The sequence below is a fragment of the Macaca thibetana genome, chromosome 16 (genome assembly GCF_024542745.1).
Source record: "Macaca thibetana thibetana isolate TM-01 chromosome 16, ASM2454274v1, whole genome shotgun sequence".
Taxonomy (NCBI): domain Eukaryota; kingdom Metazoa; phylum Chordata; class Mammalia; order Primates; family Cercopithecidae; genus Macaca; species Macaca thibetana.
In genome coordinates, this window is record NC_065593.1 from 40,598,199 (window position 1) to 40,625,446 (window position 27,248).

Below are 27,248 nucleotides of genomic sequence, written 5' to 3' on the forward strand. Positions count from 1 at the left end.
GTCAGTCTTTTATAGCCTTCAATACCAGTGTGTTTTTTCCTCTTTCAAAATGTGTGTCCTATCAGTAATATTTATTATTATTATTATTATTATTATTATTGAGATGGTGTCTCACTGTTGCCCAGGCTGGAGTGCGGTGGCATGATCTCAGCTCACTGCAACCTCCACCTCCCAGGTTTAAGCCATTCTCGTGCCTCAGCCTCCCCAGTAGCACTGCACCACCACGCCTGGCTAATTTTTCTATTTTTAGTAGAGGCGGGGTTTCACCATATTGGCCAGGCTGGTCTGGAACTCCTGAGCTCAAGTGATCTGCCTGCCTCAGCCTCCCAAAGTACTGAGATAACAGGCATGAGTCACTGTGCCTGGTTCTATCAGTAATATTTATTCACTTCCACAAATAATCTAGTTTTATGCCAAAATGTACTGTATATTTTGTGTATATTTTTCTTTTGCTAGTATTTTTATTTAACTACATCCTGAGTGCATGCTTATTAATTTAAAAAATAAACACCACAGAAATTATTTAGGTTTCATACCTGAGAATCCCTCTTCACCTCCAGCCGTGTACCTGGTTCTCAGAAGTAAATTCTGACTCTCATACCCAAATATGCTGGGCCAAAAATTTTATGTATTTATGTTTTAACCTTTATACTTTAAAATATTTACTTCCTAATATGCCTTCTATTCAATATAATACATGCACTTGTAAAACAGTACAAAATGGTATTTTATTCAAAGCAAACAATGGCTTCTAGCTAAGGATGGTGATTTGAATGCATGTCTTTATTTGCCACCTTCTGAAATTCCACCAAAATGGAAGTTTATTAAAAAAGCACCGATGCCAAAGCTCAGAGAATAACACAGAAAATAATAGTAAAAAGCTGTTGGAAGCTGGAGAATCCATGGACAAGTGGTAACTGAATTAGCCAACTTGAGAAAACATAAATCTAAACTGGCATTGCTAGAAGCGATCAAGTTAATCTGCTTTGTTAAACCTCTTAACAGAAATCAAAGGCATTGGATACTTCTGAAAGAGATGGTGAAGATGAGGAGGCAAAAAGCAGTTCCGACTGAAAGATTTTCTAAGTAGATAACTCCCGGATTCCCTCCTCATTTTTAGCCCTGACCAGTCTTAGTAGAAGACTGAGGTTTACTCTCCAGAAAATTTCTGAGTTTCTCTTTGCTATGGAAACGTAAGTACATTGAGGGTGAGAAGAGTGTAGTAAATATGTGGACTCTCAGGACACTAGTAGCCAAAATTACTTCTGCAGGAAGAGAAATGGAAAAGTCTTCCTTGAGATTTCTCACCATCTCCAGATAATTCAATAGAAAATTAGCTAACAGTCACCCCACGTGAAACCTACAGTCAACAAATTTCTGTCATAGTCACAGATTGCAAAAATCTTTTTGTTGTCAGGTTGATATGATATGATTGGGCAGCCAAAGATCATGCCATTAAGTTTTTATCATGAAAGACAGGAAGCAACATGAACAAAAACAGCAACAACAAAACTTGGGGGAAATCAGAGATTATGCGAGGATATAAAAACTCGAATTTAAAAACTCATTAACATCTCAAGGAAGATAAAAGAAAATTTGTTTCTATGAAGTAAGAAAAGTCTTTCAAAGAACATAGATGGCATGTAAATTTAAAATACGATAGCAAAAATTAAAATTCAATAGAAAATTTAAATGATAAAGTTAAGAAAATTTTCCAGAAAATAGGATTTTTAAAAAAGGGATATAAAATAGGGAAGGAAATATAAAACAAAATATCAGCCTGAGTGAACCACATCCAGGTAAATGAGTTTCAAAAAGAGAAAAGAGTAAACATGGAATGAAATAAATTATAAAGAAGTGATTAAAAATAAATTCACAAAGTTAAAGAATATGAGTCTCTTGATTTAAGGATCTTTTGAATGATCAGAACAAAGGATTAAAAAAATATCTTCAGCCGGGCGCGGTGGCTCAAGCCTGTAATCCCAGCACTTTGGGAGGCCGAGACGGGCGGATCACGAGGTCAGGAGATCGAGACCATCCTGGCTAACACGGTGAAACCCCGTCTCTACTAAAAATACAAAAAACTAGCCAGGCCAGGTGGCGGGCGCCTGTAGTCCCAGCTACTCAGGAGGCTGAGGCAGGAGAATGGCGCAAACCTGGGAGGCGGAGCTTGCAATGAGCTGAGATCCGGCCACTGCACTCCAGCCCGGGCTACAGAGCAAGACTCCGTCTCAAAAAAAAAAAAAAAAAAAAAAAAAAAAAAAAAAAAAAAAAATCTTCAAGGCACATGTTCTTGAAATTTCAAAAACTGGTGACCAAAAAAAAGGGAAGCATGTTCCCTGAAATAAAAAATAAAACACAGTAAACAAAGAACAATAATTGAAAAAAGAGAAATGAAAATTGAACTTAAATTCTCAACAGCAAAATCTTCAATATTCTGTTAGCAAATTATTTCCAGTCTCGAAATCAATATATAACCGAACCATCAATCAAAGCATGAGGGTACCATTTCTACCTCCAGCTAGTAATTGTATCTGACCAGCCTTCCTGCTAAGGACAAGCAGGAAAACTGGATAAGATAATTTTTAAAAACCTGTGTGAAGGCACTGGAAAGCTACTAGGGAGGTGAGTACTTGAAGGACCCAAAATCCTAGAGGAAATGGAAACCCAAAGACTAGTGCCTGACATTTAGCTCTGCTTTCTCCTTGACACACTTGCAAATACTAAAGCAGTGCCCTGAAAGACTGAGCCACTGAGCAAGTGTTAAGCAACCTCATGGGGCTGGGAGGGGAAAAAAATGGATTCTAGGACCCACCAAAAAGGGAGTTAAGGTAAAAACATAAAGTTTTCAGTTGAGACACCTAAAAGACCATTGCTTAAAGTGAAAAAATAAGAAATAGACCAGACATCGCAATAAGTGAAACCTGCCTCTCAATTAATTCGATCTCACTGTATTAAGATGATCAGTTTCTACCCCAATTGCCTGTTAGTAGTAAAAGTAAATGCTGTCTGCTAGAAGTGTCATCATTCAGAACTTCCAATTGTGTCTTTATTTTTTTATGAAGACTCTCTAGGGCTCTATTTAAAAATAAAATAGCAGGCAGGTAAAAGACAAGAACTGACTGTAAAAATCTAGAGAAAAATCAGAAAATGGTAACCAATCCACAGGAAAGTCAGATATTGGTGGTATCAGACACAGACTTTAATTATAACTAGAATTAATATGGGCAAGAAATTAATGAAAAATTTATAACTTTAGCAGAGAATGTGAAACTAAAATATGAATTCTAGAAGTAGAAAATAAATACAATCAAGTATACAAAAGACACAGTTTAAGAAAGGATTAGTGATTTAGAATGGGGGCATAGAAAAGTATCTCTAGAATGAAGAAAGGAAGCAACCAAAGGATAGAAAATAAAACAAGAATATAAGAGATATACAGCACAGAGTGAAATGATCTAACATATATGTAATTGGAGTTACATGAGGAGAGGAAAAAGAGAATGGGACAGACCTAATATCTTGTAGTAATCAAAGAGTCAATGCTCTAGAGTTTCCTGAAATGGATAGAAAAAAATTGTGCCCAACATTCACAAAGCTTTATGAACTTCAAGCAAGATAAATACAAAAAACCCACCAAAAAACACAAGCAAAAAACCCAAATACAGGTACATCTTGGAAAGCTTCTGAAAACCTAAAATAAAAAGATAACTTTAAAAATAGCCAGAGTAGGCCAGGCACAGTGGCTCATGCCGGTAATCCCAGCACTTTGGGAGGCCGAGGCAGGAGGATCACTTGAGCCCAAGAGTTCAAGATCAGCCTGGGCAACATAGGGAGATCCTGTATCTACCAAAAAAATAAAAATAAATAGCTGAGAGTGGCAGTGCATGCCTGTGGTCTCAGCTACTCAGGAGACTGAGGTGGGAGGATCACTTGAGTCCAGGAAGTTGAGGCTGCAGTGAGCTGTGATAACTCCACTGCACTCCAGCCTGGGTGACACAATGAGCCCCTGTTTCAAAAATAAATAAACAAAATGGCCAGAGTAAAAAAGACTACCTTTCAGAAAATGAAACAGATGAAGTAAACCAAGAAATACACTTGGAATTCAAGATATATGTGATCTAGCCAGGCAGATTGATAAAGGGTACTCCAAGGTTTTTACTGAAAGAATCTCAGTGTATTAGCTGCGTCCCTGACCTAGAAATTAACTTATCCAGAGTAGGGAATAAGATAGTAGACATCCAACATGTTGAAAGTTTCAGTGTAGCTGTCTTCTGTAGTTAATAGATGACAATAGGAAATGCAGAATTAGGCTTTCTCATTTCAATGGGAAATGATAATATTCTTGAATAATAATCAAGAATGGTGGTGTGTAACCATCAGAGACACAGTGGGGACATAATTTACTTCAGTAAAACCTAGGAGTGCAGGATTTTATTTTCCACTTCTAGAATCTAGTTTGATGATTATTATAGATTTATGTTCTCTGCTGAAATTATACATTTTTCATTAATTTATTGCCCATATGAATCTTAGTTATTAAAGTCTGTGTCTGATACCACCAATATCTAAATTTCCTGTGAATTGGTTACTATAATCAGAGTGTTTCAACTTGCAGAGGTCTTTGCAATGGCTAATTGATCACAGAGTCCCTAGAAACTAAATAAATGGGCTTATCAAAGGGCTATTTGACAATTTAAGCAGAATAATTTTAGCTCAAGTAAGCAGAAACCTGGCTTGAGTCACTGCGGAGGAAATTAATGGACTCTTACCTACTCTGAAGGTCTCTTTCTCAAAGATACTGATCTCCTTGTAAAATGAGGGACTGTGTTTCAATGACCTGCTTTTTCTTTCTTCCTTTTTTTTTTTTTTTTTTTTTTTAACCATTTGTCTTAGCCAGTTTGGGCTGCTATAGAATGGGTGTATAAAACAAAAAGGATTTCTCTCTCACAATTTGGAGACTGGAAGTCTAAGATCAGGGTGCCAGCATGGTCAGGTTTTTTATTATGTCTTCAACATATCCTTCCTTGGTGAGTGCATGCGGGGAGAGTGGTAGCTCTAGTCTCTTTCACTTATAAGGACACTAATTCCACTCTGGGGGCTCCACCCTTATGACCTAATTACTTTTTGAAGTCTCCACCTCTCAATACTATCTCACTTGGGGTTAGGGTTTTAACATGTAAATTTTGGAGAGGATAAAAACATATAGTCCCATTAAACCATAAATCACAAGTATATACTGCAATTCTCCATCAATGCCTTCTCCAGAAGGGTAGCTCTGGAGCACTAAGAGACATTGTCATCCAGACCGCCCATAGCGCACTTGAGTATTATCTCATCCACTGGATCATAAAATTAGAAATGCACAGCTGTGTTTCCTTACAAAATAGCAAAGGTATATAGGAATGAATAGGTATAGGCAAAGAATAAACAGGATACTCTTATTCTTTGAGCATCTTCTTTCTGCCCCTCTAGATCCCCTTTCCATCATTATTAGCTTCTGCTTTTCATGCCCTAGAATTATCGTTTACTTGGGTTTGGCCAACAGGAGACACCAGTAAGAGATCAGAAGATGGGAGTAGACTGAGGTTTGGTTGCTCTCTGGCTCCCTCTCTGCTGGTCTGCTGATTGGCAATGGCCATCCTCTTTGGGAGGTCCCACTTTCTTCCTGGAAGCCCTCTCCTACAGCTACTAAGGGAATGGTTCTATTCCCAGTTTCCATATGCCCTTCTCTTTGACCCTTCACACCTAGGAAGGCAAAGGGTCCCACTGTTTCTGGCAAAGTGGTGTGCTCTGTTCCTACTAATTTCTTTTAACCCTCTTCATACCCTTGAATACAGTCCCTTTATTAAAATTTCTTTAATTACTTCATTTTGCAGTACCATCTGTTTCCTGTCAAGACCTTTCTGATAGTTTCTAATTTAAAATGCAAACTTTATTATGGTATTTAATTATCATATATATGAGTCTATTTCTGGACTCTATTCTCTTCACTGGTGTGCTTAAATGTTCTTGCACCAATAACACATTGTTGTAATGAATCCAGCGTTATAGCATAGTTTTATATGTGATAGGACAGCAGTATTTCAACTTTTTGGCCTCAGGAAACCCTTGTACTCTTAAAAATTATTGAGGAGTCCAAAGAGCTCTTATTCATGAGAGACAAATTTCTCAACATTTCCAACATTAGAATTATACTGGAGACATTTAAAATATTTGATTATATATATATATATATAAAACAATAAAATCTATTATGACTTAACATATTTTATAAAAAACTATATTTTACAGAAATTTTAATGTGTTTTTTAAATTTTTTCAAATCTTTTTAATATTTGGCTTAATAGGGAACACTTGTATTTTAACATGTGTATTTACATTAAATTGGTTGCAATATATTGTTTTGCTTGAACTATATGAAGAAAATTTCACCTCATAATGATATGTAGTTGAAAAAGGAAAGAATATTTTAATAGCCTTTTCAAATAATTGTTGATTTTCTTTTATCTTATACCCAACTGTGATGAACAATAGTATCTCAAAAGTCATTTGTAATGTAGAATATGAAGCCACATCAATAAGTTTCTTGTATTTAAAATCCATTGGTCTATCTTTCACTCAGAATGGATCTTAGACACAAACATGGTTTTGTAGCATCATGCATTGGTCATTTGGAAAATATTTATTTCCTGAGGTATGTAAATCTTAAAAATATCCATGTAGTAGACGATGTCAAAAATTATAGTTAAGATAACCAGGCATGTCAGTCATCAGAAAAGATTCAGCTATTGGGAAGCTCTCAAACTTATAGTGGCAGATACAAGTTTTCCAAAATTTTTCTTTTTATATGAAAGGTAAAATTATATCATTGACAGCAAATCATGGCAACTATCTTCTTGATGTGGCAGTCTCATTTCATTTATTTTTGAGAAAATATCTGCCAAATATCCCAGGCCTGAATAATCATAGATCATCCAGTGGTTACTAGAGGCGATGTATAGCATAGTGATTACAATTTGGGGATCTCAAAATGAGACATGTTTGGAACCAAATTCTGACTTGACTACTTATTTTGAACATATGAATACTTTCTTGCCACTCCCACGCTATGAGATACAATAAATCTGACACCCTTGAAACATATAAGCAGGTGCCCAATACATTGTCATTGGTCTGACTGCATTAATGAATAGATAGCGACAAAATGATCTTATGTATGTATAGTCAATCATAGACCAAAAGGGCCTTGAAATCCCTTTCTGATTCATTTTACACACAGTGTAGTTAAAGTTAGGTCAGGAAGAAGATATGGCAGATATCCTTGTTTCTTAAAGACAAACTTTAATGTGGTCATATAATCACAACAGTATCTGTTCTCCTGCATGCAGAACACTATTAATATATACCTAGGTATCTAAAATAATACTATTTTTTGAGTTCATATATATATATGTATACACACGCACACACATACACACACACACACACATATATATATATATATAATTTTATTTTATTTATTTATTTTTTTGAGACAGAGTCTCTGTCACCCGGGCTAGAGTCCAATAGTGCAATTTTGGCTCAATGCAACCTCCACCTCCTGGGTTCAAGTGATTCTCCTGCCTCAGCCTCCTGGGTGGCTGGGATTACAGGCACACACCACCACGCCTGGCTAATTTTTGTATTTTTAGTAGAGATGGGGTTTCACCATGTTGGTCAGGCTGGTCTCGAACTCCTGACCTGGAACTCCTGACCTCATGATCCACCCACCTCGGCCTCCCAAAGTGCTGAGATTACAGGTGTGAACCACTGCACCCCTCCGAGTTCTTATATTTTTAATAACATTTTTGAACTTTTGCTAAAACTTAAGTAGACAACAGAAGATAGAGTACACAGAATTTTTTTCCAGAGAGAGATAATCAGATATCCAGTGAGGAAAGGAACTCCACATCTGTGGGCAGAGCATAGCAGAACAGACTATTGCAGACTTAAACGTCCCTGTGTGACAGCTCTGAAGAGAACAGTGGTTCTCCCAGCATGGTGTGTGAGCTCTGAGAATGGACAGACTGCCTCCACAATTGGGTCCCTGACTCCTGTGTAGCCTAACTGGGAGACACCTCCCAGTAGGGGCCAACAGACACCTCATACAGGCAGGTGCCTCTCTGGGATGAAGCTTCCAGAGGAAGGATCAGGCAGCAATATTTGCTGTTCTGCAGCCACTGCTGGTGATACTCAGGCAAACAGGGTCTAGAGTGGACCTCCAGCAAACTCCAACAGGCCTGCAGCTGAGGGACCTGACTGTTAGAAGGAAAACTAACAAACAGAAAGAAATAGCATTAACATCAACAAAAAGGACATCCACACCAACACTGCATCTGTAGGTCACCAACATCAAAGACCAAAGGTAGACAAAACCACAAAGATGGGGAGAAACCAGAGCAGAAAAGCTGAAGATTCTAAACACCAGAGGACCTCTTCTCTTCCAAAGGATCGCAGCTCCTTGCCAGCAATGGAACAAAACTGGATGCAGAATGACTTTGACAACTTGACAGAAGTAGGCTTCATACGGTCGGTAATAACAAACTTCTCTGAGCTAATGGAGCACGTTCTAACCAATTGCAAGGAAGCAAAAACCTTGAAGAAAGGTTTGAAGAATGGCTAATTAAAATAACCAGTGTAGAGAAGACCTTAAATGACCTGGTGGAGCTGAAAACCATGGCGCAAGAACTTCGAGATACATGCACAAGCTTCAATAGCTGATTCAATCAAGTAGAAGAGAGGATATCAGTGATTGAAGATGAAAAAAATGAAATAAGGCAAGAAGACAAGATTAGAGAAAAAAGAGTGAAAAGAAACAAATAAAGCCTCCAATATGGGACTATGGGAAAAGACCAAATTTATGCTTGATTGGTGTAAATGAAAGTGATGGGGAGAATGGAATCAAGTTAGAAAACACTTTTCAGGATATTATCCAGGAGAACTTCCCCAACCTAGCAAGGCAGGCCAACATTCAAACTCAGGAAATACAGAGAACACTACAAAGATACTCCTCGAGAAGAGCAACCCCAAGGCACATGATTGTCAGATTGACCAAGGTTGAAATGAAGGAAAAAATGTTAAGGAGAGCCAGAGAGAAAGGTCAGGTTACCCACAAAGGGAAGCCCATCAGATTAATAGTGGATCTCTCAGCAGAATCCAAGCAAGCCAGAAGAGAGTGGGGGACAATAGTCAACATTCTTAAAGAACAGAATTTTTAACCCAGAATTTCACATCAAGCCAAACTAAGCTCCATAATTGAAGGAGAAATAAAATCCTTTACAGACAAGCAAATGCTGAGAGATTTTGTCACCACCAGGCCTGCTTTAAAAGAGCTCCTGAAGGAAGCACTAAACATGGAAAGGAACAACCACTACCAGCCACTGCAAAAACATGCCAAATTGTAAAGACCATCAATGCTATGAATAAACTGCATCAATTAATGGACAAAATAACCATCTAACATCATAATGACAGGATAAAATTATCACATAAAAATATGAACCTTAAATGTAAATGGGCTAAATGCCCCAAATAAAAGACACAGACTAGGAAATTGGATACAGAGTAAAGACCCATCAGCATGCTGTATTCAGGAGACCCATCTCATGTGCAAAGACACACATAGGCTCAAAATAAAGGGAAGGAAGAATATTTATCAAGCAAATAGAAAGCAAATAAAGAAGGGGTTGTAATCCTAGTCACTGATAAAACACATTTTAAACCAATAAAGATCAAAAGAGACAAAGAAGGTCGTTACATAAGGGTAAAGGGATCAATTCAATAAGAAGATCTAACTATGCTAAATATATATGCACTCAATACAGTAGCACCCAGATTCATAAAGTCCTGAGAGACCTACAAAGAGACTTAGACTCCCACACAATAATAATGGGAGAGTTTAACATCAACTGTCAATATTAGACAGATCAATGAGACAGAAGGTTAACAACGATATCCAGAACTTGAACTCAGCTCTGTATCAAGCAGACCAAATAGACAACTACAGATCTCTCCACCCCAAATCAACAGAATATACATTCTTCTCAGCACCATATCACATTTATTCTAAAATTGACTACATAATTGGAAGTAAAGCATTCCTCAGCAAATGTAAAAGAACAGAAATCACAACAAACTGTCTCTCAGAAGACAGCGCAATCAAATTAGAACTCAGGATTAAGAAACTCACTCAAAACCGCACAACTACATGGACACTGAACAACCTGCTCCTGAATGACTACTAGGTAAATAATGAAATGAAGGCAGAAATAAAGATGTTCTTTGAAACAAATGAGAACAAAGACACAACATATCAGAATCTCTGGGACACATTTAGAACAGTGGACAGAGGGAAATTTATAGCACTAAATGCCCACAAGAGAAAGCAGGAAAGATCAAAAATTGACACCCTAACATCACAATTAAAAGAACTAGATAAGCAAGAGCAAACACATTCAAAAGCTTACAAAAGGCAAGAAATAACTAAGAACAGAGTAGAACTGAAGGAGATAAAGACACAAAAAACTCTTCAAAAAATCATTGAATCCAGAAGCTGGTTTTTTGAAAAGACCAACAAAATTGATAGACTGATAGCAAGACTAATAAAGAAGGAAAGAGAGAAGAATCAAATAGATGCAATGAAAAATGATAAAGGGGATATCACCACCAATCCCACAGAAATAAAAACTACAATCAGAGAATACTATAAACACCTCTATGCAAACAAACTAGAAAATCTAGGAGAAATGGATAAATTCCTGGACACATACACCTTCCCAAGACTAAACCAGGAAGTAGTTGAATCTCTGAATAGACCAATAACAGACTCTAAAATTGAGGTAATAATTAATACCCTTCCAACTAATAATGTTCAGGACCAGAGTACAGCCAAACTCTACCGGAGGTATGAAGAGGAGCTGGTACCATTCCTTCTGAAATTATTCCAATCAATAGAAAAACAGAGAATCCTCCTTAACTCATTTTACGAGGCCAGAATCATCCTGATACCAAAGCCTGGCAGAGACACAACAAAAAAAGAGAATTTTAGACCAACATCCCTGATGAACATTGAGGAGAAAATTCTCAATAAAATACTGGCAAACCAAATCCAGCAGCACATCAAAAAGCTTATCCACCATGATCAAGTTGGCTTCATCCCTGGGATGCGAGGCTGGTTCAACATATGCAAATCAATAAGTGTAATCCATCACATAAATGGAACCAATGACAAAAACCACATGATTATCTCAATAGATGCATAAAATGCCTTCAGCAAAATTCAACAGCCCTTCATGCTAAAAACTCTTAATAAACTAAGTAATGATGGAATGTATCTCAAAATAATAAGAGCTATTCATGACATATCCACAGCCAATATCATATTGAATGGACAAACACTGGAAGCATTCCTTTTGAAAACTGGCATAAGAGAAGGATGCCCTTTCTCACCACTTCTATTCAACATAGTGTTAGAATTTCTGGCCAGGGCAATCAGGCAAGATAAAGAAATAAATGGTATTCAATTAGGAAAAGAGAAATTCACATCATTCTTGTTTGTAGATGACATGATTGAATATTTAGAAAACCCCATCGTCTCAGCTCAAAATCTCCTTAAGCTGATAAGCAAATTCAGCAAAGTCTCAGTATACAAAATCAATGTGCAAAAATCACAAGCATTCCTATACACCAATAAGAGACAAACAGAGAGCCAAATCATGAGTGAACTCCCATTCACAATTGCTACAAAGAGAATAAGATACCTACGAATCCAACTTACAAGGGATGTGAAGGACTTCTTCAAGGAGAACTACACACCATTGCTCGAGGAAATAAAAGAGGACACAGGACACAAACAAATGGAAGAACATTCCATGCTAATGGATAGAAAGAATCAATATTGTGAAAATGGCCATAGTACCCAAGGCAATTTATAGATTCAATGCCATCACCATCAAGCTACTAATGACTTTCTTCACAGAATTGGAAGAAACTACTTTAAATTTCATATGGAAACAAAAAAGAGCCTGCATAGCCAAGACAATCCTAATCCAAAAGAACAAAGCTGGAGGTATCACTCTATCTTACTTCAAACTACGCTATGAGGCTACCATAACCAAAACAGCATGGCCTTGGTACCAAAACAGAGATTTAGACCAACGGAACAGAACAGAGGCCTCAGAAATAATACCACACATCTACAACCATCTGATCTTTGACAAACATGACAAAAACAAGCAAGGGGGAAAGGATTCCCTATTTCATAAATGGTGTTGGGAAAACTGGCTAGCCATATGTAGAAAGCTGAAACTGGATCCCTTCCTTACACCTTATACAAAAATTAATTCAAGATGGATTAAAAACTTAAACATTAGACCTAAAACCATAAAAACTTTAGAAGAAAACCTAGGCAATACCATTCAGGACATAGGCATGGGCAACAACCTCATGACTAAAACACCAAAAGCAATGGCAACAAAAACCAAAACAGACAAATGGGATGACATTTGAAACTCTGATGGCAAAAGAAACTACCATAAGAGTAAACAGGCAACCTACAGAATGGGAGAAAATCTTTGCAATCTACTCATCTGACAAAGGGCTAATATCCAGAATCTATGAACTTGAACAAATTTACAAGAAAAAAAAAAACCCTCCAAAAGTGGGCAAAGGATATGACCAGACACTTATCAAAAGAAGACATTTATGCAGCCAACAGACATACGAAGAAATGCTCATCATTATTGGTCATTAGTGAAATGCAAATCAAAACTACAATGAGATACCATCTCATGCCAGTTAGAATAGTGATCATTAAAAAGTCAGGAAACAACAGATGCTGGAGAGAATGTGGAGAAATAGGAATGCTTTTACACTGTTGGTGGGAGTGTAAACTAGTTCAACTATTGTGGAAGACAGTGTGGTGATTCCTCAAGGATCTAGAACTAGAAAAACCATTTGACCCAGGGATCCCATTACTGGGTATATACCCAAAGGATTACAAATCATGCTACTATAAAGACATATGCACACATATGTTTATTGTGGCACTATTCACAATAGCAAAGACTTGGAAGCAACCCAAATGTCCATCAATGATAGACTGGATTAAGAAAATACGGCACATGTACACCATGAAATACTATGCAGCCATGAAAACGCATGAGTTCATGTCCTTTACAGGGACATGGATGAAGCTGGAAACAATCATTCTAAGCAAATTATCACAAGGACAGAAAACCACACACTGCATGTTCTCACTCATAGGTGGGAATTGAACAATGAGAACACTTGGACACAGGTGGGAAACATCACACACTGGGGCCTGTCAAGGGGTATGGGGCTGGGGGAGGGGTAGCATTAGGAGAACTACCTAATGTAAATGATGAGTTGATGGGTGCAGCAAACCAACATGGCACATGTATACCTAAATAACAAACCTGCACATTGTGCACATGTACCCTAGAACTTAAAGTATAATACCTTTTTAAAAAAAGAATTGCACATTTGAATAAGCTGAAATGCTGAGCAATACTCTTCTCTCTTCTAATGATATTCTGAAACGCATTTGGTTACCTAAAAAGCTACACCTTTATAGCATTTCCTTGTGTAAGATTATTAATCCAAGGTTCAAGTTTCCAAATTTTTGTTGCAATGTGGATGGCAAGGATAGTCTTTCTCTGATGTTCTTAGAATGTCCAATATTCAGGTTCTAGATTGTGAAGGAGTTGATTGTCCTTAGTGAACCATAAAAGTTTTCTTTACCTTGTGAAAATATACTGTGGCATAATAATTAACTGTTATAGCATAAACATGCATTGAAAATGACAACTAAAAGAAATCCCTTTATAAATGTTTAGATTACCCATCAGGCAGCCAAATGTACCTGAAGGTTTTATTGTCTTCCCAGGAATATGGAAGTAAAGTTTTGTTTTAAACTATTTTCACAATTTGTAAGTTACCACATCAAGATATTTAATTTGGATAATTTTATACCCCTCAGTCAAATTTTTTCTTCTGAGGAGGATCTATCTATCATCTATCTATCTGTCTGTCTGTCTGTCTATCTATCTGTCTGTCTGTCTGTCTGTCTATCTATCTATCTATTTCTGTTAGTTCTTTTTCTCTGGAGACCCTGACTAATACAGGCTCTAAGATAAGCACCAGGGATATACAGGTAACTAAAGCACAGTACCTGCCATTGGGTAAGATGCCACTTAATGGGTTTATAAGGTTTAAAGACCACTTAAAGGGTTTATAATTGTAATTATCTACTCAGTAGATAATTACAATTGTTATTTTTTATTTCCTTAAGCATGATAATTGGATACAGATATGGGGGCCATACAAATGTTAAAAATGTGTGAAGAGTTAACATTGGGACGCTTAGCAGATACATGATAATATGTCTTTAAACACCTACATATTATAGAGAAAGAAAATGAGAGAAGATCATTCAAAAATGGCAAAAGAACGTGGCCTTACAGATCAAATATCAGCAGACTGATGAAAATTAGAAAATATATTGAGTTCAATACAGACACAATGATACTTAGATAAAGAATATATGAAGGAAAATCACTGAGTTTCTTAAAAGCACAATAACAGTAGCAACACAATACTCTAATCCCAAACTGCATTTACTTGAATGTTGCTTCTCATTAATCCAAATAATACTCGTTGTTAGAAAACGTTATCTGAGAAGATTTAGGATCCTAAATAATCTGGTCTGTAATTTTAAAAGAGAGTAAAGAAATTTACCTCCTAAATCCTGGGTTTGTGAGCTTTCCTAATACCTACTATAGAAATGCAAAATGTTTTTCAGTTATCGTATTATTAATTCTCGTACCTTTTATCTACATTTTCTGACTGAATAGCCTTCATTTTAATTGTGTTTTCTGTTTTCCTTGTTCTGATAAAAAATTATTTTAAGGACATTTTGTTCTCTTCTATAAAAACAATTATGCAAAAAATTATCCCCAAATAGTAACAAATTCTCAGTTTGTGTTTCATTCAGTGTAACATTTAGTAGCATCTCCCAGCTGACTTCTTATGTGATGAAAGAAAGCAAATGCTATAGTAAAGAGAAACAGCTGTTTCTTCCAACATTATAAATGTTATAAATCCCTTTCTTGTGAATAAAATGCAATCATCCCCTTTATTTCCAAAAGTAAGAGAGATCAGCTCCAAATAATGACAATCAGCAACAAAGGTGACTAACAATCCCCTTCAAACAATGGGAATATGTATATGACCCACAGTTTATCACTTCTCAAATCTTGTTTAGAACAGAGTAAGGGGAGGTTGGCTACAATAACCGTAATATTCTTTCAAATCAGGGTCTCGGATTTTGAAAAGTTCTTCCTAAGGATGTCAGCACTGAAGAATAGGTTCAAATTGTCAAAGCTATTTGCAACTGATATTGTAAGTAAGTTTTAACAATAGGGAAATCAGTTTGTGTCAAAGCAACTTGGGCCATTACTGAGTGCCATTTTCTCCATCTGTCAAACAAATAGCAATGAACTTCTTTTGCACAGCTGTTCAAATTAGCATGAGCTCACAGGCCTGAGGCCTAAATATGTAATCTGGCTGATCCTAATAATAATTGTGCCTTACCAAGTGCATGTTCATGAAAATCCACCGTGTCACTGCTTCTGGCCTCCTTTGAACATTTGTACCATTTTTATACTTTTGCAGCTTGTAATGATATTGCCATTCTTTTATTCATGCATTTTCTCCTTTCTTTATTATTAGCTTTCACTTAAACCTTAAACCTATTTTTGGAAGCTCCTATTCATAATAGCTTAAATCATGAGTTATATTATTTTTTAAAAAAGTATTTGCCTATAAAAGAAATAAACTCAAGTTGCCTAAAGCAAACGCTGGCCTATCGGTCTCTTGAAAATGTTTACTCAAGGCCCCCATTCCCTATACTTAACCTTTATACAGAAAATCAAAGAAGAGTCATCTCACAACAAAGGAGAATCATCTCAAAGACAAGAATCAGATGAAAAGCCTACATATAATAGCATCAGTCCCAAGCTATCCATTCACTGTCTTCCACTGGGACTAATTCTAGCTTAGGGGTGTGGAGCTCTCTTTCCCCTGGTGGGGACAATACATGAAGATAATCCATCTAGAAAGAGAAGAGACTATGAGGCTGAATACAAAAAATGAGAGACAAGTTGAGGAGAGAAGAAGTGGGGACAATTCTAAGAAAATTCTAAGATTCAAAGCTCTTGTATCTCACATCAAAACATCAATCAAATTTCCGCCCTCTAGGTCTTTGAAAAGGGTCTTGAGTGCTCTCCAGTGCTACCAATTGTAGACCTAAAAGAAAAAAAAAAAAATCAAAATCAGTGTAAATAGAGAGTTTACTTGGGCCTTGTTTGAGAACTGTAGCCCAGGAATGATGGATTTAAGTTGCAATTAATGTATGCTCAGGTTAGCAGCAGTTACAAGTGGGTTTTTAAGGAAAAAAAAGAAGAGGTAGTTCCTAAGTTGTTTACCAAGAATTTACATTAAAGTAACATAAGCTATTGACTGGCTATACATCTTTCTTTGCATCAAAAATTCCAGGAACATGAAGATAATGGGACAAGCAGCAAGTCAGGAACAAAAATACTTTAAACAATTACCCCTTGGTGTGGGTGCAGGGAACATGATTAAAGTTATGTCTTTCTGGGTCAGATAAATGTTCACGTACCTCATAGTTCAGAATGCGCTGAGTTATTTTTCTTTGTTCATAGTGAAGTTGGGAATATAAAATACTGTAATTGGGATCCAGGAACAAGGAAAAGTCCTTTAGAAGTTGAGGTAATTTATCTTGGACATCTTTAGTAAGTACAGTATTACAATGATTGCTAAATAAATCAACATATTTGTACCAGTTGTAAGACATTTAAGCAAAATAAATATATTTATGCTAGCCATAGGAAATGTAAGTTAAAAATAAATATTTAAATGGATACACCGATGACTCCCAAATATTTAGATTTAGCATGGACTTTTCCCCTGTAAAAGAACAACTGCAGTGGTTGGAGTTTGACAGTCAAGAAAGAGTTTAGTCAAACTACTGAAAAAGGTCATTTGTATTTGCTAATGGGCACTTATTTAAGACTCCCACCTTTCCACAGAGACTGGAAGATAGGAGATCGATCTATCTTGAAGATTATATTTCAAAGGGGTGGCTCCCAGGTTTTTGAACAAGACATTCCTGGCTGGTAAAACTGGCAAGAAGCTGAAAGATTTACATCTCAAAAGGGCAGGGAAAGGATTTATAATTTCTAAAGTAAATGCTCTATGAAAAAGGAGGCCTATAATCAGGAAGAAGCCTATCTAAAGTTTAGTAAAATCAAAGGAAATCATTAAGGTCATTTTAATCACCCTTGACTTATAATAGCTACTCAGTATTTTCACTGAATGTCTGACTGGTGTCTAAAACTTGAAATATCCAAAAACGATCTCCAGATCAGCCTCCACAAAGCCATTTATCTTACATTCTCCCATCCTCAGTAAATGATAAACCTCAGTAAAATCTTTTCATCATCCTGGTCTCTAGTTTAAATGTATTTAGAATCTGACCATTTCTCACCATCTCTGCTGCAACTCATATGGATTATGAAAACAGGTCAGCATGGTTCCTGCTTCTGATCTTGCCCCCCTTTCATTTATTTTAAATGCAGAAGCCAGAGTGATCCTTTTAGGTCATAAGGCTGATCATGTTACTTCTTTGATCAAAACCTTCTAATAGCATCAATTTCAATCAGGATAAAATCCAAAATTGTTACATGACCTTCAAGGCCATCTTCATCTCACCCTATATCTCTGACTTCTTGGACTCTCTCTCTCACTCTTCCTCTGATCCAACCACACTGGTCCCTTGCTATTCTGGGAACACATTAGAAACCAGCCACTTGCTATCCCTCTGATGAGAATACTTTCCCATGATATCTGATGGTTTTCTTCTTCACTGTTATAGGTGACTATTCAACATGACTTTCTCAGTGAAGAATTCCATATCACACTATCAAAAGTTGTGTTTCTACTCATTTTTGTCTTAATTTGACTAGTTATTTTTTAAACTATATTGTTTTTAAGGAATTATATTTTTATCAAGTCTAGTTTTTATTTTTATTTTTTATTTTATTTTATTTTATTTTGAGATAGAGTCTCACTCTGTCACCAGACTGGAGTGCAGTGGTGTAATCTCAGCTCACTGCAACCTCTGCCTCCTGGGGTCAAGCCATTCTCCTGCCTCAGCCTCCTGAGTAGATAGGATTACAGGTGCGTGCCACCACACCCAGGTAATTTTTGTATTTTTAGTAGAGATGGGGTTTTACCATGTTGGCCAGGAGGGTCTTGATCTCCTGACTTCATGATCCGCCTGCCTTGGCTTCCAAAGTGCTGGGATTACAGTTGTGAGCCACCGTGCCCCGCCCTAGTTTTCCTTTTGTTAATTTATTCATTCCTGGATTGAAATCTTCTATTCCATCCATTCTGCTTTTTTTTTTTTTAATTGTTTTGCTCCTTTATTTCTAATTTCTTTGTTGAATATATATCTTTATAAAAGAAAAATTTCAGACAAATTAAATTTAAAGGAGGTTAACTGAGCAATGAACAATTTGCAAATTGGGCAGCCCCCAGAATCACAGCAGATTCAAAGAGATTACCATGCAGCCATGTGGTGGAAGAAGATTTCTGGACAAAAAATGGGAAATGATGTACAGAAATTGGAAGTGAGGTACAGATTGGCTTGGTTGGTTACAGCTCAGCATTTGCCTTATTTGAACACAGTTTGAACACAGCAGTGTACGAGTGGTTGAACTATGACTGCTGCCATTGGCCAAGACTTAGCTACTGTTACAGGAGCATGCTCCTAAGTTAGGTTTTCAATCTTGCCTACCTATTAAGGTAGGTGCAGTTCATACACAGGAACTCAAATATAGAAATATGGAATCTTCTCAGGCCATATTTAGCTTGCTTTAACCATTCCCCCTTTTTGGTCATTTTCTCAATTTTGAGAGATTGACCAAAACTTTAGCTATTGATGTCACTATCACCATTGTAAATGTACTTGAAACCCCCTGAGAAACAGTAGAACAGTGAATTTTGCAAAGGTAGAAACAAGGACTGAATAGGGGGTGCATCCTTATGCTGGAATATCCTGTTTACAGGAGAAAAACAAAACCTGGTCTGTTTTAGGATCTATGTATTTCCTCAAAGACTTAGTTTGATTATGTTACATTTAGCATGAGTGACTCCATTTTAGTTTCATTTGACCTGCTGGGGTCTAGTACATGAGCTTAGTCTTAAACAGTGGCCTCCCATAATTTTGTTTAAAAAATTTCCCCTTTTTGGTCAGGTTCTCATTTAGGTGAGGATGTGACTCAAACTTCGGGCCTTAGCACCACTCCCTGTTACCATCATTTTGGGTTTCTGGTCTCAGCACATCATTCACAGGTTACAGTGTCCTTATATGGTTGTACATTTCTTTTAGCTTCTGTCATTCCAATTGAAGAGAGACAATTTGACATTCTAGAGATGGCTGCATGCAAACATTTAAAATCTTTAGAGAATGTAGCACACCAGGAAGGCTATTATTATGACTACTGGGAGAATAATACCAAGAGTTTGAAGTATGCTCCACACCCAGGGTGTCCATAATTCAAACCACATAAAATTAAAGAAAGAATGCACTACATGAAGAGTCAACTTGTTTGACTAAGTAGTCTTTTCATTAATCCCCTACAACTGAATTTTTGTAATTTACTTTTGATGTATTTCTCCTTAGGTCACAAGTGTCAGCAGCTGCACAATAATTTTCTGTTTAGCCAAATCTATGATTCAGCATAACTTTAAAGAATTTAAAGTCTGTTGTGCAACTATAGCCTTTACAGTAGAATCTGCTGTAGAGGCTATTATAAGGGATAGATTTTTAATTATTGCCTCTTTTATTCTGAACTATGGAAAAATAACCTAACAATGTGTTATTCTATGAGAGTTAAGACCTCCTGGCAATGTTCTCTTTAACCCATAATGTGAAGTTTTGACTGCCTATCAGGCAACATATATACCATTAGAGTTTCTCACCTACATTGGGCCTTCATCTTTTATCTATCAAAATATAAGGTTATTCATGTATAAGACTGAGTACAAATCCTTTACAAATAAAAATATACCCTGTAAGTGCACATAATAGATCTCCTTTCCATTTCTATAGTTCATAGAGGCATAAACAAGGAAAAAATATTCAAAGACAAAAGTCTCATGATAGTAAATGTCTTGATCCATGATCTTGGGAAAAGCTGTTTACATCAAGGATGCTTTCTTCTGGGGAGAAACTTTCCTGGTTAGTTTTACCTTATGGGTCCCAATGGTGGTAGAGTTCCAAGAGTGTGAAGGGACCCTTTTCAGGTGTAAGATTATAAACCTAAGGTTCAAGTTTTGTTGCAGTGTGGATAGCAAGGAACTTTCTTTTATGTTCTAAGAAGATGTTCTCAGGTTATAGATTGTGAAAGGGGTTGATTGTACTTAGTGAACCATAAAAGTTTTCTTTACCTGTGAAAATATACTGTGGCATAATAATTAACTGCTATAGCACAAAACATGCATTTAAAATAGCAACTAAATGAAATTGTTTTATAAATGTTTAAATTACCCATCAGGTAGCCAAATGTACCTGAAGGTTTGATTGTCTTCCTAGGAATATGGAACCAAACATTGGTTTTAAACTACTTTCACAATTTATAAGTTAACACATCAATATATTTAATTTGGATCATTTTCCATTTTCCATGATGTGTCATAGAAGGCAGAGCATTTAATAACAAAAGCTTTAAGGACTCAGGAAGGACAAGGCAGATGTCCTGGTTTTCCATGGGTCCATGCTTAACATTGGACTTATGTCCTCTTGAATATCAGTTGTTTCTCCAATTTAGGTGCATAGCACTGATAACTAATGGGATATCTTAGGTAATTTGACTTAGACTGTGGAGTTCAAATTGTATATCTAAACAATTTCAGTATCGGCTGGTTTAACATGAAAATCTGCCAAAGTGTTTCCTCAGTATTTAATTTTGTTGTTGTTCTATTTGGTTAGCAATTTTATACAAAATATTTGGTTATTTCTGTGGTGTACAATAACATAATAACCGTAAGCATATAATCAGACATGTTAGAATTTTTAAAATCCCATACAATTTTAGAACATATTAATATTCAATGAAATATAACTTGAAGATTAAACATTATTATTTTGACAATGCTTCCCATGTAACTTAACATGTTAAATAATTCCATTTACCTCTCTTTTGGATACTTCAAGGAGGTCCCCTTTTTAGCCTTCCAAAATTATAGGTCAGAAAAAACTATTTCAAAGCTAAAATTTGATTTTGGGAAGCCTATCAAATATGTTAAAGGTTTAAAACACTTGATATTATGAATGAGAATTCCAGATTACCATAAGTTATTCATTTTGCCAAAACAATGACTCAAAAATATTTAAGAAGGCAAAAAGCTTTATTCATTGATAGAAGACTTAGCTTTCCAAGCAATCTATCTTTTGACTTTTCCATCTTCATTTTCCCTTTTTGGTAGTGTATTTAGAAGGGAAACAAAATTTTTTTTATTATCTTGTAATATTACATGAAATTCTTGTTCAAGAAAGAAAGCCAAATTTCACCCTTGCATTAGTGGGTTATTAATGTCAACCCCCTAGTTTTAATAAAACCTCATAGAAAAATCTATACAATCTTAATCAGTTTGACTGTAAGGTGAGATTTTTATAAACCTTTCATAACCTGTTACAAATTTTTGTTAAGGAGAATGTTAATGCTTTAAGAAAACCCTGTTGAGCTTTTATTTTGATGTTCAATTTAGGGAAACCAGAGAGTACCCCTTTAAATTTAGCCAATATTTTTACACATAGAATTTATTTTACAAGGTTAACTTTCACAAACCTTCCACAACTTGTTTAAACCTTTAAATATTTTCTCTCTCACTTAAAACAATCCTTTAACTCCCTAAACTTAGGCAAAAAAATTCACATTCCCATGACTTTTAATAATTTTTTACCAAAAACACATTTCACTTTCTTTACAAACCTTGCATGTAAAACTGTTTTTTTTTTTTCAGTTGTTCCAAATGCATGCTACACTGTTAATCCTTAGCAACTTTTACTTTTGGTGAAAAACCCTAGTAAATTCAGGATTTTAATTATGTACTAGGTGTGGAGCCTAAGACCCAGACAGAAATGCAGATAAGGTCTGACTCTTTCCAGCTTCATGTCCCAGGCCTTGCCTAGCTGTAAAGCAGGGAAGTTGTTCTGTTAAGAGTCATAGTGGCATTTTATGAATCATCTATGAGGCCTGTACATTGTTAAATTGTACAACATATCTTGCATAAATTCCCTTTCACAAATTCTTTCATGACTTACACAGACCATCTACAACATGCTTAGACTTTCTGACTTGTCCTAAATATCCCTCTGTTGTTTAAACAGCCAGTCACTTTACTTTAGCTTTAGGACAATAATTTGCTCTACAAGATCCTTTCTTATATAAAATCTCCCTTCTTTAATACCTTTTTTGCATAGTTAGGGTGCATGGCTAATTTCACCTGTCCCCAGGCCTTATCTAGAATCTAATGTTCCAAAATAAATTGAACAATTTTTAAAACTGAAAGAAGCAGTTTGTGACCTTAAAGCATTTAGCAAACTTAATATCTGACTGGCATAATTTAGATGAAATATTTACACTTTTAAATACTTTTTACTAATACTTTTTAAAACTGTCTTTATTTCCCCAAGGTTATTTATGTCACATGAACAAAAAGGCATTACATGTTTTTCTTTTCTGACAAAATATTTGATTTAAGCTCTTATTATTTTTAAACCAGTTAGTTAAAGCTCTTTCATATATAAACATCACATACATAGTACATATAAATACAAAGACAGAAGATAAATGACTCATTTTCCAAGTCAGGAATTGGACACTGAACCTGGGCCATCATTGTGAAAAGAGAAAGCACAGCCACATAGTTAAAAGGTCAAACTCCCAAGGACATGCAAGACAGGAGGAAAACCTCATCCAGTTTTGTTTTGTTTTTCTTCAGGGAGCAGCAAAGTTTATAACTTGCCAGTTTGCTGGGCTGTCTTCAACAGTGGACTTATAGGTATCTTAAGCCCATGTTCTATCCTAAGTTACCCCTCTCCATTATAGAACATAGAAAGACATACAAATCACACTAGCTTACTACAACTTAAGATACGCCTCACTTGCCTGTAATCCCAGCACTTTGGGAGGCCAAGGCAGGTGGATCATGAGGTCAGGAGTTTGAGACCGGCCTTGCCAAAAGGGTAAAACCCTATCTCTACTAAAAATACAAAAATTAGCTGGGTGTGATGGTAGGCACCTGCAATCCCAGCTACTTTGGAGGCTGAGGCAGGAAAATTGCTTGAAAGGAGAATTGCATGAAACTGGAAGGTGGAGGTTGTAGTGAGCCAAGATCACACCACTGCACTCCAGCCTGGATGAAAGAGTGAAACTCCATCTCAAAAAAAAAAAAAAAAAAAAGATTAGCCTCACAAATCCTTTTTCTCATTAATCAAAACTTTACAGAGGAAATAAACAGTGATTTTTACCATTCATTCAACCAGTTTGCACGGAGAGACAGATAGAGAGAGGAAAAGAGAGAGAGAGGCCAGAAGTCTGGCTGGTAAGAAATTCTTACCCTTTTGCTATCATGCCAGGATTCTGGGTTTCTTTTCTCTGAATGACCCAGCTGACTGCACCACAGCCCTGAGGCCAAGTCACAGCACAAAGGAAAATTATCTGTTTCTGTTTTGGCGGGAGTAAAATACGTATGAAAAATCAGACATTAACCACTCTGCTTAGCACCCAATATTAAACTGTCAGGGCTTAAGTTTGCCCTTAGATGGGTCCGTTATCTTTAATCCAACCTCCAACTAGGAGTTTAAGCATGTAGTCTCTGGGAAAGATGGTTGCCTTGTGTAATAGAAAAGATAAGAAAGGGAAAGGAGAGCAAGAAAAGCATTGCCTGTTGCAGGGTGGGGGAAGGTGAAGAGTTCAGGGAAAGACCTACCCATTGCAGCAACTCCAAAAAGTTCAGGTAGCCACTTGTCAGTAGCAAAGGGATCTTTTCTAGCATTCCCATCAGCTCTCAAGTTTCCTCTTTTGGGAAGGAAAAAGCTCCCCATGTCCCATGGTCCTGTACCTATCTAATTCTGTCACCCATAGCTGTCAGCAAAAAGTGTAAGACAGATTAATCCAAAGAGAACAGAAGCTAACATTTTATAGTACCCAGCCCATTCTTAGCCTAAAGGGACTTTACTGAGAGCCCTCATTTTTAAATGTACCCCAATCTGTTGTTCATTGAGAACATTCCACTGTAAATTATCTTTAGTAAGATTTTGCCATTTCTGAAAGACTTCACTGCCTCCCAGGCCTAATGTATAAGCTGGAAAGAATTCAGTTTTCCAGAAATTAAAGATCCTATTTTTACCTAAAATGTTGGCCTTACTCTCAGGTTCTCTTGATTGGCCAATGATTATTTTTCCTACATAAGTGCACAAGAAAAATTAAACAAAGGGGTAGAACACAAAAATTCCAGTGATTTTTCAAAAACCAAATTTTATAACTACAGCGATATTACTGCTTACTACCAGTTCCATTCTTACCCAGTCAGATGTAAGAGTTCTCTAACTGGAACCAAGCCAGTTCATTCCATGATCAAATTCATTCTGGGATCTAGTCCAGTTTCTGTTGCAACTTCCAAACCCAGTTTGGGTTAGAAATTCACTCAAAGAAACTCAGCTCAAAACACAAATCCGTGAAGCTCTGAAATCTGACAGGGTGCTTACCCACAATCCCCAACTGCTCTGAGAGATCAGTACACCATCTCTACACCACCCGGTAGAAGAAGATTGATGGACCAAAAGAAGGGGTAAATGACATAAAGAAATTGGAAGTGAGGTGCAGAATGGTTGGGTTGGTTACAGCTTGATGTTTGCCTTATTTGAACACAAAACTCAGTTTGAACACAGCAGTGTATGAATGGTTGAAGTATGGCCAATGGGATTGGCCAAGACTTATCTACCATTACAGGTGCATACTCCCAAGTTAGGTTTTCAATCTTGACTACCTGTTAAGCTAGGTTGCTGTTCTTCCACAAGGACTCAAATATAGAGGTACGGAGTCCTTCTTAGGCCATATTAATTCCCTTTAACAGTCTAAATATATAATTCAATTTTTGATAATAAAATCTTGTAACAAATTATTTGAAAATACATTTAGATCATCTTCTGCAGTTTGATATGTGATTTCTGTTGTTGCTTTACAAACATTTCTTAATCACATTTGTGATATCTTTATTTCTGGAGCTTTTAGGAGAGTGCTTTGAACTTTTTAAATAGTTATTTTCATTTAATATATTGTGAACAATTTCTGGTTTTGTTACAATGTGGTGAACTGATACTCCCTACACAATGGAAATTCTGGATATTTGTCATGTGACATAGTATCTGGTCACACGTTATTATTGCAAGGGTTTTCATTTTCAAGTATTTATCTTTGAACTTTGTTAGCAGCATCTTTCAGCCCGCAGATTTATCTATTTATTTTTTAAACTAAATCTGTCCATCTTTTCTGGGTTCTGGGTTTCATGTTCTTGTTAGTAAACTTTAAGTTAAAAAAACTTCCAAAATTATATAATCAGGTTTAACTTCTGCCAAACTAGATTATTTGCATTTCCTCAAACCAAACCTATAAGTTCACATTACCAAGTTTCTTTTACTGTTTTATTCTTCCAGAAATGAATTTCTTTTCATCTCTGTCAAAATCCTGCTCATTCCTTAAGATCTATTTTAAAACTTACCTCCTCTATAAATGTCTCCTGATTTGCTTCCATCATGCAATCAGATGTACCTCTCCCTTTTCTTATTCTCCACTGCACATTATTTGTACCTTTCTTGTGACATCTCATATCCTGCCTTGCATTAAGATTAGTTCATTACTTGCTTTTTCCAATCTTCAATATGTATTTTCTTGAGCACAAGAACTGCTTTTTCTTAATGTTTGTTTTTCCTCAAACAAGATTATACACACAATAGGCATTCAATAAGTATGCATTATTTTAAGGGTTTGAGTGGTAAAGGCTTTCTCTGATGTTAAGTCAAAGTGCCTGTTTCAGTTTGCTGGAAGTTACTCTGGAAGAAAAGCTGGTTACCCTGTCAATTTGAAGTACCCATCCTGATTAACCTGACAAGATGAACTACAGAGACTCAAGCATGCTCAGAAATGCTGGACAGACATTTAACTTAATAGTTCAGGAAGTATGATTGCTACCATTGTTTGTTTTGTGTTACTGGACTTGAAGAATAGGCCTCCAGCTTCAGTTTCTAAGACATCTGAATAAAAATATATTGTTTATCTGTAAAATATCACTAGAGAACTGGCTGTTTCAGACGTCAGGTTGATCTAAAACATACTTCCTTTTATCCACAGCCTCTCTGTTTCCTTCAGCAGTTTATTGGTAGAAAATAATCACAGGCTTGATTTTCTAAGATATTATCACAGAAGTTCTCTGATAGACTGTCCTTTTAAGAATCTGTCTGAGTCTTCCCAGCTGCAATCTTTTAGGTAAGGCCAGTCTGCTCTCTCCACCTTATGGTTTCTATTTGGCCTTTGATGATTGTCTTGAATGGAGCTCTTTATTCTAAATATTTAATGAAAGAGTTGTCTTTTGTGCAAACCCGTTTGAGAATTTATTTTATCATTCACAAGTGGAAACCAAACTTTTCTATAAAAATTTTAGAGAAAATCTGTCCCTAGTCCTAATAATTCTCTCATTTATACACTATGGATACTTTCTTTCATTTATGGGATCATTTGTTAAGGCTTTCATCTTCCATTTTACATGTTAGAGACCACTCTAATAAGGTACTGATTTTGACTGGCGATGAATATAGGCTCCTGTTTAATGCCATTTTTATGGATTTGAACACAGTTATTAGTTCTATATGTCTTGGATGGATAAAGAAATCTCTTAATTCCACAGCCATTGAAAAAAGCAGGAGAATCTGTAGAACTAGAATTTCATTACTCGTTTCTTCAATTGCATTGAGTTTTCTAGCTTTAAATCAGTTTCAGGGGTACAAGTTACTCTTACTGAAATTTATCCTGTCTTAC

The 27,248-nt window shown here is 36.2% G+C and overlaps 1 protein-coding gene across 2 annotated transcripts in view; it reads right to left on the bottom strand.

Moving 5' to 3' along the window:
- Positions 1–27,248, bottom strand: part of LOC126939425 (40S ribosomal protein S17-like) — a 670,460-nt gene that overhangs the window by 558,686 nt on the left and 84,526 nt on the right. The gene's annotated exons all lie outside the window — the stretch shown is intronic.